The sequence below is a fragment of the Giraffa tippelskirchi genome, chromosome 13, assembly GCF_054371585.1.
Source record: "Giraffa tippelskirchi isolate mGirTip1 chromosome 13, T2T-mGirTip1v1.2.pri, whole genome shotgun sequence".
NCBI classification, from domain to species: Eukaryota; Metazoa; Chordata; class Mammalia; order Artiodactyla; family Giraffidae; genus Giraffa; species Giraffa tippelskirchi.
In genome coordinates, this window is record NC_137287.1 from 18591720 (window position 1) to 18607299 (window position 15580).

At 44.0% G+C, this 15580-nt stretch overlaps 1 protein-coding gene and 1 long non-coding RNA gene across 2 annotated transcripts in view; one reads left to right on the plus strand and one right to left on the minus strand.

Annotated features, from left to right (window-relative positions):
- Positions 1 to 15580, minus strand: part of HS3ST4 (heparan sulfate-glucosamine 3-sulfotransferase 4) — a 475623-nt gene that overhangs the window by 248681 nt on the left and 211362 nt on the right. The gene's annotated exons all lie outside the window — the stretch shown is intronic.
- On the plus strand, positions 511 to 12847 carry LOC145531586 (uncharacterized). The gene is made up of 2 exons (XR_014072563.1): positions 511 to 593; positions 12651 to 12847. It is a non-coding gene; the product is annotated as an uncharacterized LOC145531586 (long non-coding RNA).

Sequence of the window (15580 nt, forward strand, 5' to 3'; positions counted from 1 at the left end):
TGCTAAGTGAGATAATGTAGAGAGCGTAGCACACAATACTCTTCACTCCAAAAATGACCATTACAGTTGTTATTATACATGGAAATGGAATGGGTCACTATCAAACAGAAATAAGCAGACTCTTAACCTTATTCTATAAAAACCACCAAATGATCTCAAACTATAGTATTAATAATCCCTAAAATCCCAGGGGTTTCCCAGGTAGCTCAGTGATAAAAATTCCCCTGCAAGGCAGGAGACACGGGTTCAACCCTGGGTCAGGAAGACTCCCTGGAGAAGGAAATGGCAACCCAGTCCAGTATTCTTGTCTAGGTAATCCCACAGATAGGAGCCCAGCGGGTTATAGCCCATGGAGTCACAAAGAGTTGGACACGACTGAGCAACTAAACAACAGCAACAAAAAATCCCACAAAGAAGCAAGCAGGCCAACTCCCAGATTCCCAAGTGTTTACCACAAAATTCTAGCCCCTTGTTGCTAAGTAACACTTTACACTCATTGTTCCCTGCCATCTCAAGACACTGATTACTACATTTCAATCTTCTCTGGTCAGTCTAGTGATTGGAAGATCCAGCATCTGACCTAGGGGCTGGAGGTAGGAGCCCTGACCTTCTTAATTTCTGGTCTAAAATAAAAAAAGAAAATTTAGGCAAATGATATCAGAGTTCCACCCTTCTGGAAGACAGGAAAGTCCATAAAAGCCAGTGAGAAAAGATTCAATTGTAATCCGACTAATGCATCTCCAGAAGGGTTGCTATCCACTGCAGAGCACTCCCCATTAAAGAAATCGATTTAGCATTAGACTTCTCCTGTGGCACATATTGAAGTGGGATCTGACAAGGATGGAAAACAGATTTGTGTTAAATACTGCCAATAAAGCCGGTAGCTCAAGGTTAGAGCAGTCAACAGAAATCCAGTGCTGTGGATACCCGGAGACCCACATCTATCACCCAGATAAGCCACATGTCTGGTTCAGGAGGGGGACAGTTAACAAAATTGGGTCCGGGGTGGGGCATAGTAGCCTAAGATGCTGGTTTTGCATTAGGTCCTTAAAGCCTGAGCTTCTAGGTCTCCAAGGATCTTGCTGGTTGGTTTTTCCTGGTTGCAGAGGAAAGCTCTTATTTCTGCTTGCACAGCATCCATTCAACTCCTTTACTATCAATAGCATCCACTTTATCTCAGGGAACAGCCCCTTTTCTACTTCTAAGTCCATGATATTTGGGTGGGATTTAGCCCCCCTCTAGCTCTAAGGGTAGACAGGCATGTTAACTCACCTTGCCCAATCAGAGCTAAACAGCATCTTGACCCCAGTGAATGCTTCCAGGATGCACACTTGACCCACAAAGACCAGTCAGGGCCAGAGTGACTCGGTCTTGAAATTTATTATTAAAAAAAAGTTCAAGTAAGTCTTTTTTCCGCTGAAGTGGGTGGGAAGACAGGAGGAAAACAAAGCTTGTGGAAAATCATCTTATTATCATAAGAGAACAGAATCAGCCCAGAGAAAGACAGAGATAAGAGACGGAGAGACATAATCCAAAATCTGATTAGGTCACTGGAGCTCCTAGAATCAAGCTGTGTGTGTGAGTGAGTCGCTCAGTCGTGTCTGACTCTTTGCGACCCCATGGACTGTAGCCCGCCAGGCTCCTCTGTCCATGGAATTCTCCAGGCAAGAATATTGGAGTTGGCCGTCATTCCCTTCTCCAGGGTATCTTCCCAGATCAGGGATCGAACCCAGGTCTCCTGTATTGCAGGCAGATTCTTTACTGTCTGAGCCACCAGGGAAGCCCGTGAAGACCATTCCCTGGATTTTCCAAGTCCAAGATCTGTATGTTGGAATTTTCTTGGTTTTAAGCCAATTCGAATTAAGTTTTCATCACTGCAAGTAAGAAAGACCTCATGACTCCAAGGTTGCTGTATGTCCAAGATGAGGCAGATTTGCTTGGACAGCATCAGCTCCCTGGGGAGCCCAGTTGAAGGCCACACTCAGCTATCATCACATCCTCAAATCAGATTCAACTTTTCAATATATTAAGAACATACAGGCACACTGTGGAAGACTGAATATGATTCCTGGGAAAGCAGGTGTGTGTGTGTGTGTGTGTGTGTGTGTGTGTGTGTGTGTGTGCATGTGCACACACGTGTGTGTGTGTGCTCAGCTATGTTCAACTCTTTGTGACCCCCATAGATTGTAGCCTGCCAGGTTTCTCTGTCCATGGAATGTTCTAGGCAAGAATACTGTAGTGGGTTGCCACTTCCTTCTCCTGGGGATCTTCCTGACAGAGGGATCAAACCCACATCTCTGGCATCTCCTGCATTGGCCAGCAGGTTCTTGACCACAGAGCCACCTGGGAATCTGGGAAAGCAGATACAATGTCCCAAACCAAGACAGCAGGTGCTGGTGACCCTCACATACCCTCTGAAACTCCCCACCACTTCCATGCAGTCCATTCAGACTTCCAGCAGTCAGAGCCTCCATCTTCCTGAGAAAGACGTCCCAGGCTTCAGAATTCTGCTTTGCCCGTGCCCATGACAAATCAGAAGTGCCTGGGAATTGAGCAGACCTTCCTTCACCATTTACTCACTCTTTGGTAAGGCTGATTCAGGGGCATTTTTGTTATGTGAGCCATTTTTAAAGTCTTTATAGACTTTGTTACAATATTGCTACTGCTTCATGTTTTGGATTTTTGGTTGTGTGGCATGTGGGATCTTAGTTCCCCAACCAAGGATCAAACCCGTACCCCTTGTGCTGGAAGGAGAAGTCTGAGCCACTGGACTACCCGGGAAGTCCCAATTTGGAGGAATTTTTAAACCTCATTTACAGGATTAAGATTTAGGCCCCTATTATGATAGCAGGTTTACTAATACACCCCAATCAGTTGCCTCCCCTTCCTCATCACCTCCCTATCCCCTTGGTGGTGTCCCCACAACTCCTAAATCACCTCCATGAGCTCCATCACTGTCTCAGTGCTGCTTCTGCCTTGAGAGCAGAAATGTCATCAAATTTCCCATCAGTCACCTCTGTTATTGCCCATATGGAAAGTCTACCCCCAAAAGCCTTTTTCTCTCGAGCTGCCCAACCTTTTACAAATTCCCTTTTGTGAGCTCCAGAAACTCATCTCTCCCCTCAGCCTGCATATCCCATGATGCAAAACAAAATGCTGGAAGCTCTCACACCCCTCCCTCCCACCCCCAAAACTTATCAATATATTCATGCAGAAAAAATAGATTTCTTCTAGAAGGGAATGCTGTGGCCACCCAAATAGGATGTATAAATACCAGTGCAGAGGTGGCAGCAAGCACTTGGCTGCTGCCAAAGCTGAAGTCAAAAGTTTAGGAGCCTGCTTGCTGCTTCCCCAGGGTCTGGTCTGCCCCTACCCCCCAACTCACCTCTCACCACATTCCCATCAGCATTTTATGTGGATCCAGACATATTGAATCAACTACTTGTGATTTCCCTAAAATAGGCCACGCTGTCCCTTTCCTTCTGTCTTGTTAAATGCTGTTCCATCTGCCTGAAATATCGTGTCTTCTCAGAGGTTCCTAAGGACTTGATTGCTTGTCACTCCACTCAGACTCTATTGTTCTAGGACCTCCTCACCCTAAAGAGAGACAAATCTTGGAACAGGCTTCATCAGAAAACTGAGCTTCCTTCAGAGTAGATGATCAAGATGGGTCTGATGATAACTTGGCCACGTTTTAGAGACAGGACTGCCGACTTGAATAACGAAGTGGTTCTCGATGTTCTGGGCAAACAGAGCCATTATTTCAGAGGTTTTCCAGATCTTGTTAAGGGATACATAAATATAGCAGCTGACTATTAAAACACACAGCAGAAAATACCCTTCTCAAATTTCCTCCATTCCTTCTGATAACTTTAAACAAGGAAAGTCTAATATTCATTAATCATATGTCTTTAACACTTAATATTTACTAATCTCTCATTTTTAAAAGGCACAGCATTAATAATATTGTTTTCCTCTCATTTTATGTTTATAATTTCCTTCTACTTCAGGTTAGTGATACCTTCGGTTTCTTTTCTATTTATATGAATGATGTAAAATCTTCATTTAAATGCAGAGTCAAAATAATTAGAGATATTAAGTAAATGTTCCCAGGTGACGCTAGTGGTAAAGAACTTGCCTGCCAATGCAGAAGGAGTAAGAGACTCGGGTGTGATCCTTGGATCCAGAAGATCCCCTGGAGGAGGGCATGGCAACCCACGCCAGTATTCTTGCCTGGAGAATCCCAAGAACAGAGGAGCCTGGTGGGCTACAGTCCACTGGATTGCAAAGAGTCAGACACAACTAAAACAAATTAGCACACCGCATGCACACAAGTAAATGCTAGATATATGCACAAGTAAATGCACAGATATTTACACATATATGGGTAATATAGCTATATATTACGTATATAACATAATATAATATTATACATATAATTTCCTATATAAACTGCAGGTGGTGCTTGGATATGAAAAAAATCTGTGAAGTTGGCACCCAAATAAGTCAACTTTAAGGAAAAAACCTAAAAGAAGGAGCTGGAACAGCTGACTTTAAGATGCCCTCCTTCCATGATACCCATGAAGGGTTTAGTGGGAAGAACCCAAGGGCAGGTGTACTTTCAAATTCTCTGAAGAAGCATTAATTTGTAAAATGGGCTGAAGCTTGTCTTCCGAGCTTCATAAAGGGCTTCAGAAACCAGCTAATTTGAAATTTCCAATTCTCCCTCCTCTTAGAGTGTCTAAGCGGAATTTTCATATTTCTGGACTATTTCAGAGTTGAAAAGCTACTGTTCTAGCTACATGTGGCTCCTCTGAAGTTCAAGACCAAGAAAGTTCCCATCCTGCCAAATCCCAGCTGTGAGGCAGGACAAAGGCTCTGCTGTCTTTGTTAAACAAATGAAGCTAAACATTAAAAGGTGCTCTCTGATCTTCATTTAAAGAGGGAGCACCAAAGCAAGCCAGCCAGACCTTCCTAAGCAGCTTCTGATGTCCAGGTTGAAAAGTAATGAGTGGTTAAGCTTGTCATTTTTACTCGGAAATGTGGTTTAGAGATACACAAAATGGGGCTTTTCTCTTCCTTGTCTTTCTGATCACTCCTTCTCCCTCAACCAAACTCGTTCAAATACATTTATCGAGCAGGCTTTCCTGAGCCCTGCACTATTCTAAACACGAGGAATAAACAAGGGGCCACAAAATACCTGTGCTCCAGAGGGCCTAGAAAGGGGAGACAGACAGCAAACACATATGCTGCTGCTGCTGCTACTGCTGCTGCTGCTGCTAAGTCGCTTCAGTCGTGTCCGACTCTGTGTGACCCCATAGACGGCAGCCCACCAGGCTCCGCCATCCCTGGGATTCTCCAGGCAAGAACACTGGAGTAGGTTGCCATTTCCTTCTCTGATGCATGAAAGTGAAAAGTTAAAGTGAAGTCGCTCAGTCGTGTCCAACTCTTCGAGACCCCATGGACTGCAGCCTACCAGGGATTTTCCAGGCAAGAGTACTGGAGTGGGGTGCCATTGCCTTCTCTGAAACACAAATGAACATTAATAAATGAAAAGATGATTCTAGAGGAGGTAATGCTATTTAAAATATAAAATTTTGTTGTTGCTTAGTTGCTCAGTTGTGTCCGACTCTTTTGCCATCCCACAGTCGGTAGCCCACTAGGCTCCTTTATCCAGGCAGGAATACTGGAGAGGGTTGCCATTTCCTTCTCCAGGGGATCTTCCAGGCCCAGGGATCAAACCTGAGTCTCCTGCACTGGCGGGCAGATTCTTAAACAGTTGAGCCACCAGAAGTTAAGTGAAGTGTTAGTCGTTCAGTCCTGTCTGATTCTTTGCAATCCCGAGGACTATAGCCTGCCAGATTCCTGTGTCCATGGGCTTCTCCAGGCAAGAATACTGGAGTGGGTAGCCATTCCCTTCTCCAGGGGATCTTCCTAACCCAGGGATTGAACCCAGGTCTCTTGCATTGCTGGTGGATTCTATACCATCTGAGCCACCAGGGAAGCCCAAAAGAGAAATCATCAAAATATGTCCTAGTAGGCGTATGTGTGTGTGCACATGGTGAGTGATTAGCTTGGTGATCGATGATGATCTCTATAATATTTCGTTCTGAAACTTGAATAATGAAAGGACCCACCCTTAAAAGATATGAGGGAAGAACACTCCTGGTAAAGGGAGACACAGATACAAGAACCATGTACTGAGAATCCTTCAATTCCTCTTTTTTTTCTTTTAACTTTCCTCAAGTATTGACCCTCCTTCATTCCCTCCACTCCTTTTCACATGACTTAAAAATATGGCTCTCAATAGTTTTGATTCTTAGGTCCATCACTAACTAAGCATGTAACTAATCTCTCTTTTCCCATCCATAAAAATTAATCTCAGTTTTCCCATTCATAAAATAGTAACAATAACACTTAAGGGATTGCCGTGAAAATATGATGGTGGATCTAAAATGCTCAGTTGAGGGACTTCCCTGGTAGTCCAGTGGTTAAGGATCCACCTTACAAAGCAGGGGATGGGGCTTTGATCCCTGGTTGGGGAACTGAGATTCAACATGCCACGGGGAAACTAGGGCCACGCACCTCAGTAAAGATCCTGGGTGCCACAGCTAAGATTTGACACAGACTGTTGTTGTTCAGTCGCTAAGTTGTGTCTGACGCTTTGTGACCCCATGAACTGCAGCACACCAGGCTCCCCTGCCCTTCACTATCACCTGGAGTTTGTTCAAACTCATGTCCATTGAGTCAGTGATGCCATCCAACCATCTCATCCTCTGTCGCCCCCTTCTCCTCCTGCCCTCAGTCTTTCCCAGCATCAGGGTCTTCTCAAATGAGTCAGCCCTTGGCAAGCAGATAGCCGATAAAAAATAAAATAAAATGAATATTTTAAAAATTAAATAAAATGCTCAGTTGACTTCCTGGGTAAACACTCAACAACAGTTACTCATCACTCTAGTTTCTTTCCATTGCTTTCCTTGAACAAGCTTCAGAACACACTGAGGTTCACACAACTAAAGGACTAGTGTTTTGCAAATGCTGACCTGAATTTGGATTCTGAGTCTCTTCTTATTTGAATGAATTTGGAACTGAGGATTGTGTAATGGAAGCTGATGTAAATTTTATTTGAATTTTTTTGGCTCCTGGTATTTCCTATTACCCTTTTAATATCTAGAACATTCTATGCTCACTGTCTTCCCTGTAGGTTTTTTTTTTTTTTTTTCTTAGCAGGGATCCAAGGAGAGAGTCAGTTTGGCCTTTGAGGTTCAACACATTCCTTTGAAGCTCAAGGCAAGGACTACAGTCTTGAGAAGAAAGGCTTTCTGAGTTTCAAGAGCCTATGTCCTTTGAGTTTCAAAAAACCCAAATCCCATGCTAAACAATAGACATGGAATATGCTCACTGATCTGTGAGAATGAGGTTTTCTTCTGCCATGAAAAGATCCCACAGGCTGGGGAGAAGTAGCAGAGGAGAAACATAAGGGTTAGAATATGGTCAGGGTACCTACGGAAGCCAAGTCCACTGGAATATAAGAGGAATAAAGTTGCAGATATGAGGGAACAGGGGATCCTCTTCTCTCCCATGTGGAGACCAGGAAAGTGAAAATGAAATCAAGCAGGATCCCATAGGGCTCCTGAACATAGAAGCCTTTCTGTGCCCCCTTCCCTGAGTTTCAAAAAGCAGGCTCAAACAGCCATCTAATCCGGGAAGGGGACAGCTGCAGAGACTAGAAGGAGCAGTCAAGAAACAGTAGTGCAGCCTTGGAGCAGTTATTCAGTACCCTTGGGGTAGCCTTGTTCAAACTAACGCACAATTGCACTCATCTCACACCTAGCAAAGAAATGCTCACAGTTCTCCAAGTTAGGCATCAACAGTTCATGAACTGAGAATTTCCAGATGTTCAAGCTGGATTTAGAAAAGACAGAGGAACCAGAGATCAAATTGCCAACATCCACTAGATCATAGAAAAAGCAAGAGAATTCCAGAACATCTACTTCTACTTGACTGACTATGCTAAAGTCTTTGACTGTGTGGATCACAACAAACTGTGGAAAATTCTTAAAGAGATGGGAATACTAGACCACCTGACCTGCCTCCTGAGAAATCTGTATGCAGCTCAAGAAGCAATAGTTAGAACTAGACGTGGAACAACGGACTGGTTTCAAATTGGGAAAGGAGTATGTCAAAGCTTGTATATATCACCTTGCTTATTTAACTTATATGCAGAGTACATCATGTGAAATACCAGACTAGATGAAGCACAAGCTGGAATCAAGATTGCCGGAAGAAATATCAGTAACCTCAGATACGTAGATGCACTGACCTTATGGCAGAAAGCGAAAAACCAAAGAGTCTCTTAATGAAAGTGAAAGAGGAGAGTGAAAAAGTTGGCTTAAAACTCAACATTCAGAAAACTAAGATCATGGCATCCGGTCCCATCACCTCATGGCAAATAGATGGGGAAACAGTGGAAACAGTGGCTGACTTTATTTTTCTGGGCTCCAAAATCACTGCAGATGGTGACTGCAGCCATGAAATTAAAAGACGCTTAATCCTTGGAAGGAAAGTTATGACCAACCTAGACAGCATATTAAAAAGCAGAGATATTACTTTGTCAACAAAGGTCCATCTAGTCAATGTTATGGTTTTTCCAGTGGTCATGTATGGATGTGAGAGTTGGACTATGAAGAAAGCTGAGCGCAGAAGAATTAATGCTTTTGAACTGTGGTGTTGGAGAAGACTCTTAAGAGTCCCTTGGACAGCAAGGAGATCCAACCAGTCCATCCTAAAGGAGATCAGTCCTGGGTGTTCATTGGAAGGACTGATGTTGAAGCTGAAACTCCAATACTTTGGCCACCTGATGTGAAGAGCTGACTCACTGGAGAAGACCGTGATGCTGGGAAAGATTGAGGGCAGGAGGAGAAGGGGACGACAGAGGTTGAGATGGTTGGATGGCATCACCGACTTGATGGGCGTGGGTTTGGGTGGACTCCAGGAGTTGGTGGTGGACATGGAGGCTTGGTGTGCTGCAGTTCATGGGGTTGCAAAGAGTCGGACACCACTGAGCAACTGAACTGACTCGGGGCAGGGTCCCAGTTTCCCCCTATGTGATATACATAATAGTATCTTTGAGCTCTTCTGAAAAACTAAAACTCCCAACAAATGGAAGGTGTTAACAACTTGATAAAGCACTCTTCATTCCAGAGAGAAGGTCAAAGTTCACCCATCATCACCTGACACTAGATGATCTTTGGATTGAAGCAATGTGGGCCCTGCATGCACCTTGATCCTTATCAGCATCCACCTCTGGCTATAAGACTTCTCACAGCCTCCCCTGGATTCAGACACAGAGTTTTGATGGCATTAGCCTGCTATGACCCACTTGGCCTGGCCAAGCAATAAAGCTATTCTTTTCGGAAAAAGTGAAAGTGTTAGTCACTCAGTCACGTCCGACTCTTTTTGATCCCATGGACTATAGCCCACCAGGCTCCTCTGTCCATGGAATTCTCCAGGCAAGAAAACTGGAGTGGGTAGCCATTCACTTCTCCAGGCGATCTTCTCAATTCAGGGATCAAACCCACATCTCCTGCATTGCAGGCAGATTCTTTACCATCTGAGCCACAGGGGAAGACCCCCACTCTGTCTCTGAGATTTATTTCGTGTGAGCTTACAGAGGCTGGGTTCAGATTCAAACAGGATTCAAGCATTCTCCAGCACCCTCCTAAAAGTCAACACTGGCCTGGTATCATGGATAAGGGCAAGAAACTAGGGTTCCTGGATCTGGAGGCTCTTTGGGGATAAAAGCGGAAGCCCATGCCTGCCTTTCACCACCCAAGTGAGCACTAGGCATCACCACGTTAATGGTTCTTTTCCTGGATATCTGGTAGGGACAGCAGCCAGCATCCTGAATAAAAAGAAACCTGTCTATACCCCAAGACTTGGCTTAGCACCATCTGAATCACCTTATGTGGACAAATCCCCTTTACAATGGCTCAGAGTAGTCGTAAGTCCTCAAGATGGAATGGTGGCTCTAAAAATCAAGATAAATCAGCCTCGACATTGATACTTCAGTTGGAATGAAAGGAACCCTGGTGAGTTTCCCCTGGAGCTAGAAGGACACTAAAACACATCTTCATTATACAGTTGCCATCAAAAGAGATATGCTGGAAAGACAACCCACCATCAATAAACTAATGGTCTAGAGAAAAAGCAGGTGAAAACTGCCTGATGTGAAGTTGGCATAGCTCTCCACTTTTCCCTCTTTGTTCATTCACCTTCTCTCCTAGAACTGAAATGAAATTTCAGGAACATAAACTTCTGCAACCTAGAGTTAGATGGAGGGAGAGTTTCCCAAGCTCATTCCTTTCAGTATCTGGACTCCACGCTTCAGAAATTTTTCATGGGATGCTAACAACTAACTGGGAGAAGGATATGGCAACCCACTCCAGTATTCTTGCCTGGAGAATCCCATGGGCAAAGCAGACTGGAAGGCTGCATTCCAAGGAGTCCCAGAGAGTTGGACATGACTGAAGCAACTTAGCACATAGCACACAGCAACTAACTTGACAAAGGAAGGATGGAGGAAAGTTTCTCAAAGGTGTATTCAGTTAAGGGACAGGCCTCAGTCCTGGGCTGCCATCTGTGCCCCGAAGCAGATGAAACACAAGCCACTACCATGACTGAATTTACAACGACTCTATGTATATCCACACCAATGACAGTGAGGGACGGAAAGTAACTGCCTCTGTTTCCCCAGGGAGATGTAAGTTTGCAAAACCAAAACAACCTGAAGATACTAAAAATAAAACATTAATACAGGAGTAGGGGAGTGAGAAGTACAAACTGTTGGGTGTAAGATAGGCTCAAGGATGGATCGTACATCACAGGGAATATAGCCAATATTTTGTCATAACTGTACATGAAAAGTAATCTTTTTAAATGTTATAAATAAATAAAAATAAAACGGTATAAAATAAGATTGTTTGACCAACTAAAAAATAAAAAGCAAAAATAAAATTCCACCAATGAAAAAAATAAAAGCCAATCATTAAGAAGCAAAAGGTTAATTGGCTGACTCTGCTCAAAAAGTAGAACTTTCCATTAAGACTGCCCCTAAAAACCACTGTTAGAGACCAGATTCAGACTCTGAATCAGAAAGCCCTCAGGCAGCAATGAAGACTCAGTGTGACCAAAAAGTAAAATGAATAAATTTTCTTATAAACGTTCACAAAATATAGTGCACAGTCAATGTGACTTGTACTCAACATGAACAAGCTCTCCGGGTCACTGGGTTTGCCGAGGTCTGAGAATTCAGTCGTTCTAGAGCTCCAAGGTTCTAGAGCTCCGGGAAGCATGTACTGCTCCTGTCCAGATGTTGGCACCCCAGTACCACTCCCCAGGCCAGCCCCACCCAGCCAAAGGGGGCTTGGCAGAATGAAGGCAGCCCAACAGCTGCACTTCTAGGAATATATCCTAAGGAAATAACCATGCATCTGTCTGGAGGTTTAACTACAAGGATGCTCATCCCAGAATTAATTAAAATAATGAATAATAATTAATGAAAACTATAAATAACTTAAATACATGACAACTAGGTAAGGATTAACTACATTACAAGATATCTATGGGATATTACATTGTCCTTAAACGTTCTGTTTTGAAGAATATTTAATAAGGTGGAGAACTGCTTAGGGTAAAACATTCTTAAAATTATATTACTGTGAATATGTACAAAGTTTGCAAATATTCACATGTATAAAGAAGTTCACCAGAATAAAACAGCAACTCTCTTAATGATGGTATCATGAGTGTATTTAAGCTTATTATATGTGAGGGTTCAGGCCAACTGCAAAGTTTGAGGGCATGGTCCCCAAGACTGCTCTCACTTCTGATACCAGCTACAGGTTTGTGGGGTTCCTGGGCTTCAGTTTTCCCCAGGTCATGCACACTTTTAATTTTATTTGCGAGAAACTGAGATTGTATTTTCACTATAGTATCTAGTTGTTTTGTTTGTTTGTTTGTGATTTCAAAAGGGGAAAGTAAATACACATAGTGGCTAACTAAAAAATGTTTCTTTTATTTCTTGTTCTAGAGATAATTAGTCTAAAATTGTTTGGTAATGTCAATTAGTGTATGTAATTGTTACTATTCTTTTAAATAAATTGAGTTATTGATGAAATTAAAAAAAAAAAAAACAAGCAAAAAACAACCAAAGAAAACAAAAACAAATAAACCAATCACCAGACTCAGCTCAGTTCAGTTCAGTTCAGTCACTCAGTCATGGCCAACTCTTTGCGACCCCATGGACTATGCAGTCCATGGAATTCTCCAGGCAGGGATACTGGAGTGGGTAGCCTTTCCCTTCTCCAGGGGATTTTCCAAGTCCAGGGATCAGACCCAGGTCTCCTGCATTGCAGGCTGATTCTTTACCAGCTGAGCCACCAGGGAAGCCCCATGAAGTGAAAGGGTTTAGACAAATTTGGCTGCCAGGGGCTTTCGTGAAATGAACTGGTCCTCACCCCTGTCCCCTGACTTTGGCTGTTCCTGCTTATTTCTCTTTCCCACTAGAGGAGGACCTGTGTGCATTTCCTGCTTGTTTTCAATCATTGCCCCAAAGGCATTTTCCAGTCACTGTTTTGCTCCTGCTCTAGAAGCCAGCTGGTTCTTCTCACTTACCTTCTTGACGGGCAAGCCATCTGTACCGAAATCAGAGCCGAAGAAGACGAACTGCCCTCATTCCACAGGACTTCAGGCAGAACTAGAGGAGACCACCCATCAAATACAGCCACCGCCTCCTACCTCAAAACCACCAAACTAGCCCAAAGTCTATAAAAATCCATTCTTGCAATCCTAAGTCGAATCATGCTCTTTGTTTAAGAGACATCCAAGCAGAGCAAACCTCCATATCGGGACGTCTCTATTCATCCCACACGCCTGTTCCTATTTTCACTCTATTATTTCATCTATTAATTTAGCAACCCAAGTGCTCTGTGAGTTATTTAGCAATTACTGGCGGACACACAGGAAGGGGAGGAGGTTGACAAACACCCATTAGCACCGGACCCACTAATGGCCCCATAATGCTGCCTCGCACTTAGCCAGATGAAAGCAGCCATACATTGTAAGGAATTTGAAAGGGTGTCACCAACCTTAATTAATTCTCAACGCTCTGGGAGGAAAGGATTTACTCCCATTTGGGACTCAGGGGCTGGTGCACAGAGATGGTTGCATGCATGTCAAAAGAAATAAACCTTAAATCAAATTTACCTTCCAGTCTACTGAAGTGGTTTCCAGTCCATTTGTGTCTGGAGCCCTTAGCTCATTAAACAAGTATTTACCGAGTGTTAGCCACGTGCGGGGGGGCAGGGTGCTAGGCTGTAGCAGAGGAAAGGCAGCCAAGAAGACATGATCCCTGACCACGCGAAACTTGAATCTCAAGAAGCAAATATATTTCATTAACTAGTTAATTACACAAGCATCCCTCTGAACTTGACTGAAGGCAGGAGGAGAAGGGGGCGACAGAGGATGAGATGGTTGGATGTCATCACTGACTCAATGGACATGAGTTTGAGCAAGCTCCAGGAGTTGGTGATGGACAGGGAAGCCTGGCATGCTGCAGTCCATGGGGCGGCAAAGAGTCGGACACGACTGCGTGGCTGAACTGAACTGAACTGATCCCTCTGAGCTATACACAGAAAAGTCAGCTGATGCTAAGAGAGGAGCCGGGTGTAAGCCAGAGTCTCAGGGAAGAGAGACCTGGGTTTGAGTAATCATAGGGCTTCCCAGGTGGCACTAGTAATAAAGAATCCGCCTGCTGATGCAGGAGATGCAAGAGACACAGGTTCGATCCCTCGGTCAGGAAGATCCCCTGGAAGAGGAAATGACAACCTGCTCCAGCATTCTTACCTGGAAAATTCCATGGACAAAGGAGCCTGGTGGGTTACGGTCCATGAGGCTGCAGACAGTCAGACATGACCAAGTGAACAAAAAGGACCCGTTCACAGCCACATGACCTTAGACTGCTTTTTAACCTTTTTTAGACTCAATTTTCACATCTACCAAGTAATGTTCACATCAAAATTCTGTTCAAAGGATTAAGTCAGTCAGTGCATGGTGCCTGCCCCAAAGTAAGTGCTGAAGCAAAGTGAGGGGGTATAGTTATGATTACTATTCTCCAACAACCACCAAAAGTGAGGATTCACTGCTCATTCAAAGACACGCCAGTTAACCTGGAAGAAGTTTCTGAAATCTTTGAGAACTAATTGGACCTCTTATGGTCCGGTTGCTAAGTCATGTCCAACTCTTTTCCAATCCTATGAACTGTAGCCCATCAGGCTCCTCTGTCCATGGGATTTCCCAGGCAAGAATACTGGAGTGGGTTGCCATTTCCTCCTACAGGGGATCCTGCTCACCCAGGGATCGAACCAGTGTTTCCTGCGTTGCAGGTGGATTCTTTACCAATGAGCCAGCGGGGAAGGTCTACTAAGTGCCACTGTGCCTGGAGTCAACCCCAGGGAATTCAGCTTAGGTGCTTGAGCCAGCAACAGTCATCCATCCTCCTAAGATAGGACCCTTGCCTGAGGTTCTTCTGAAAGTAATAGCCGGGAAAGAGCAGCAGTGCTCTTTCAAAACAGAGGATAGCTGATTCGAGGTGCCCTTTCTGAAGCCACCACTAGGGGCTCCAAGATAATGCCAGAGTAGAGTCCTCACCACTTAGCCAGAAGGGAGCGCAGTCTCAGCCTGTGGCTGAGTCAACATTTTTATCAAGGGCCTGAATAAAGGTTGATAAAAATCTGCATGTGATACAAAGTTGGGACTTTACCATGTAGGCAATATGCTACATAACGGAATTAGGTTCCCAGAAGACCTCCACCAGCTGGTGTGAAGATTGAATTACACAGCATGAAATGTATCAGAGATCAATGCAAGGTCCTGGCCTCTGGGTCCAACAACCATCTGGACAAGCTCTGAATGAGGAAGCAGGTGTGATTGCACCTGGCTGGTATTCATTCCCTATAAGCTCAATATGAGTCAACAGTGTGATGTGGTTCTCAAAGGGCAGTCAGATCATTTTTGGTTGCATAACTCGAAGTCGAGGTCTAGAGAAAGGGAGGTGATATTTATGTTGCACTCTGCTTTGTGTTATAGAATTGAGTGTTGTTCTCCTACATATTGGTGGCTCAGTGGTAAAGAATCCGTCTGCCAATGCAGGAGATGTAGGCTCGATCCCTGGGTCAGAAGATCCCCTGGAGAAGGAAATAGCAACCCACTTCAGTATTCTTACCTGGAGAATCCCATGGACAGAGGAGTCTGGCAGGCTACAGTCCATGGAGTCGCAAAAGAGTCGGACATGACTTAGTGACTAAGCAACAACTCTTAGATATTAGCACTCTTGAGCATCCCTGGAATAAATGTAACCAGGGAGGCAATGGGGACATCAAATCACATCCTTTGTGGCTGAAGAAACTAAAAATGATGAACAGACAGAGAAAAAGACTTGGAGTTGCATGATCATTATTTTTAAATTTTTAAGAAGCTATAAAAACAGCAACAGATTTGGGCCAGGTGATGATCTGAACAC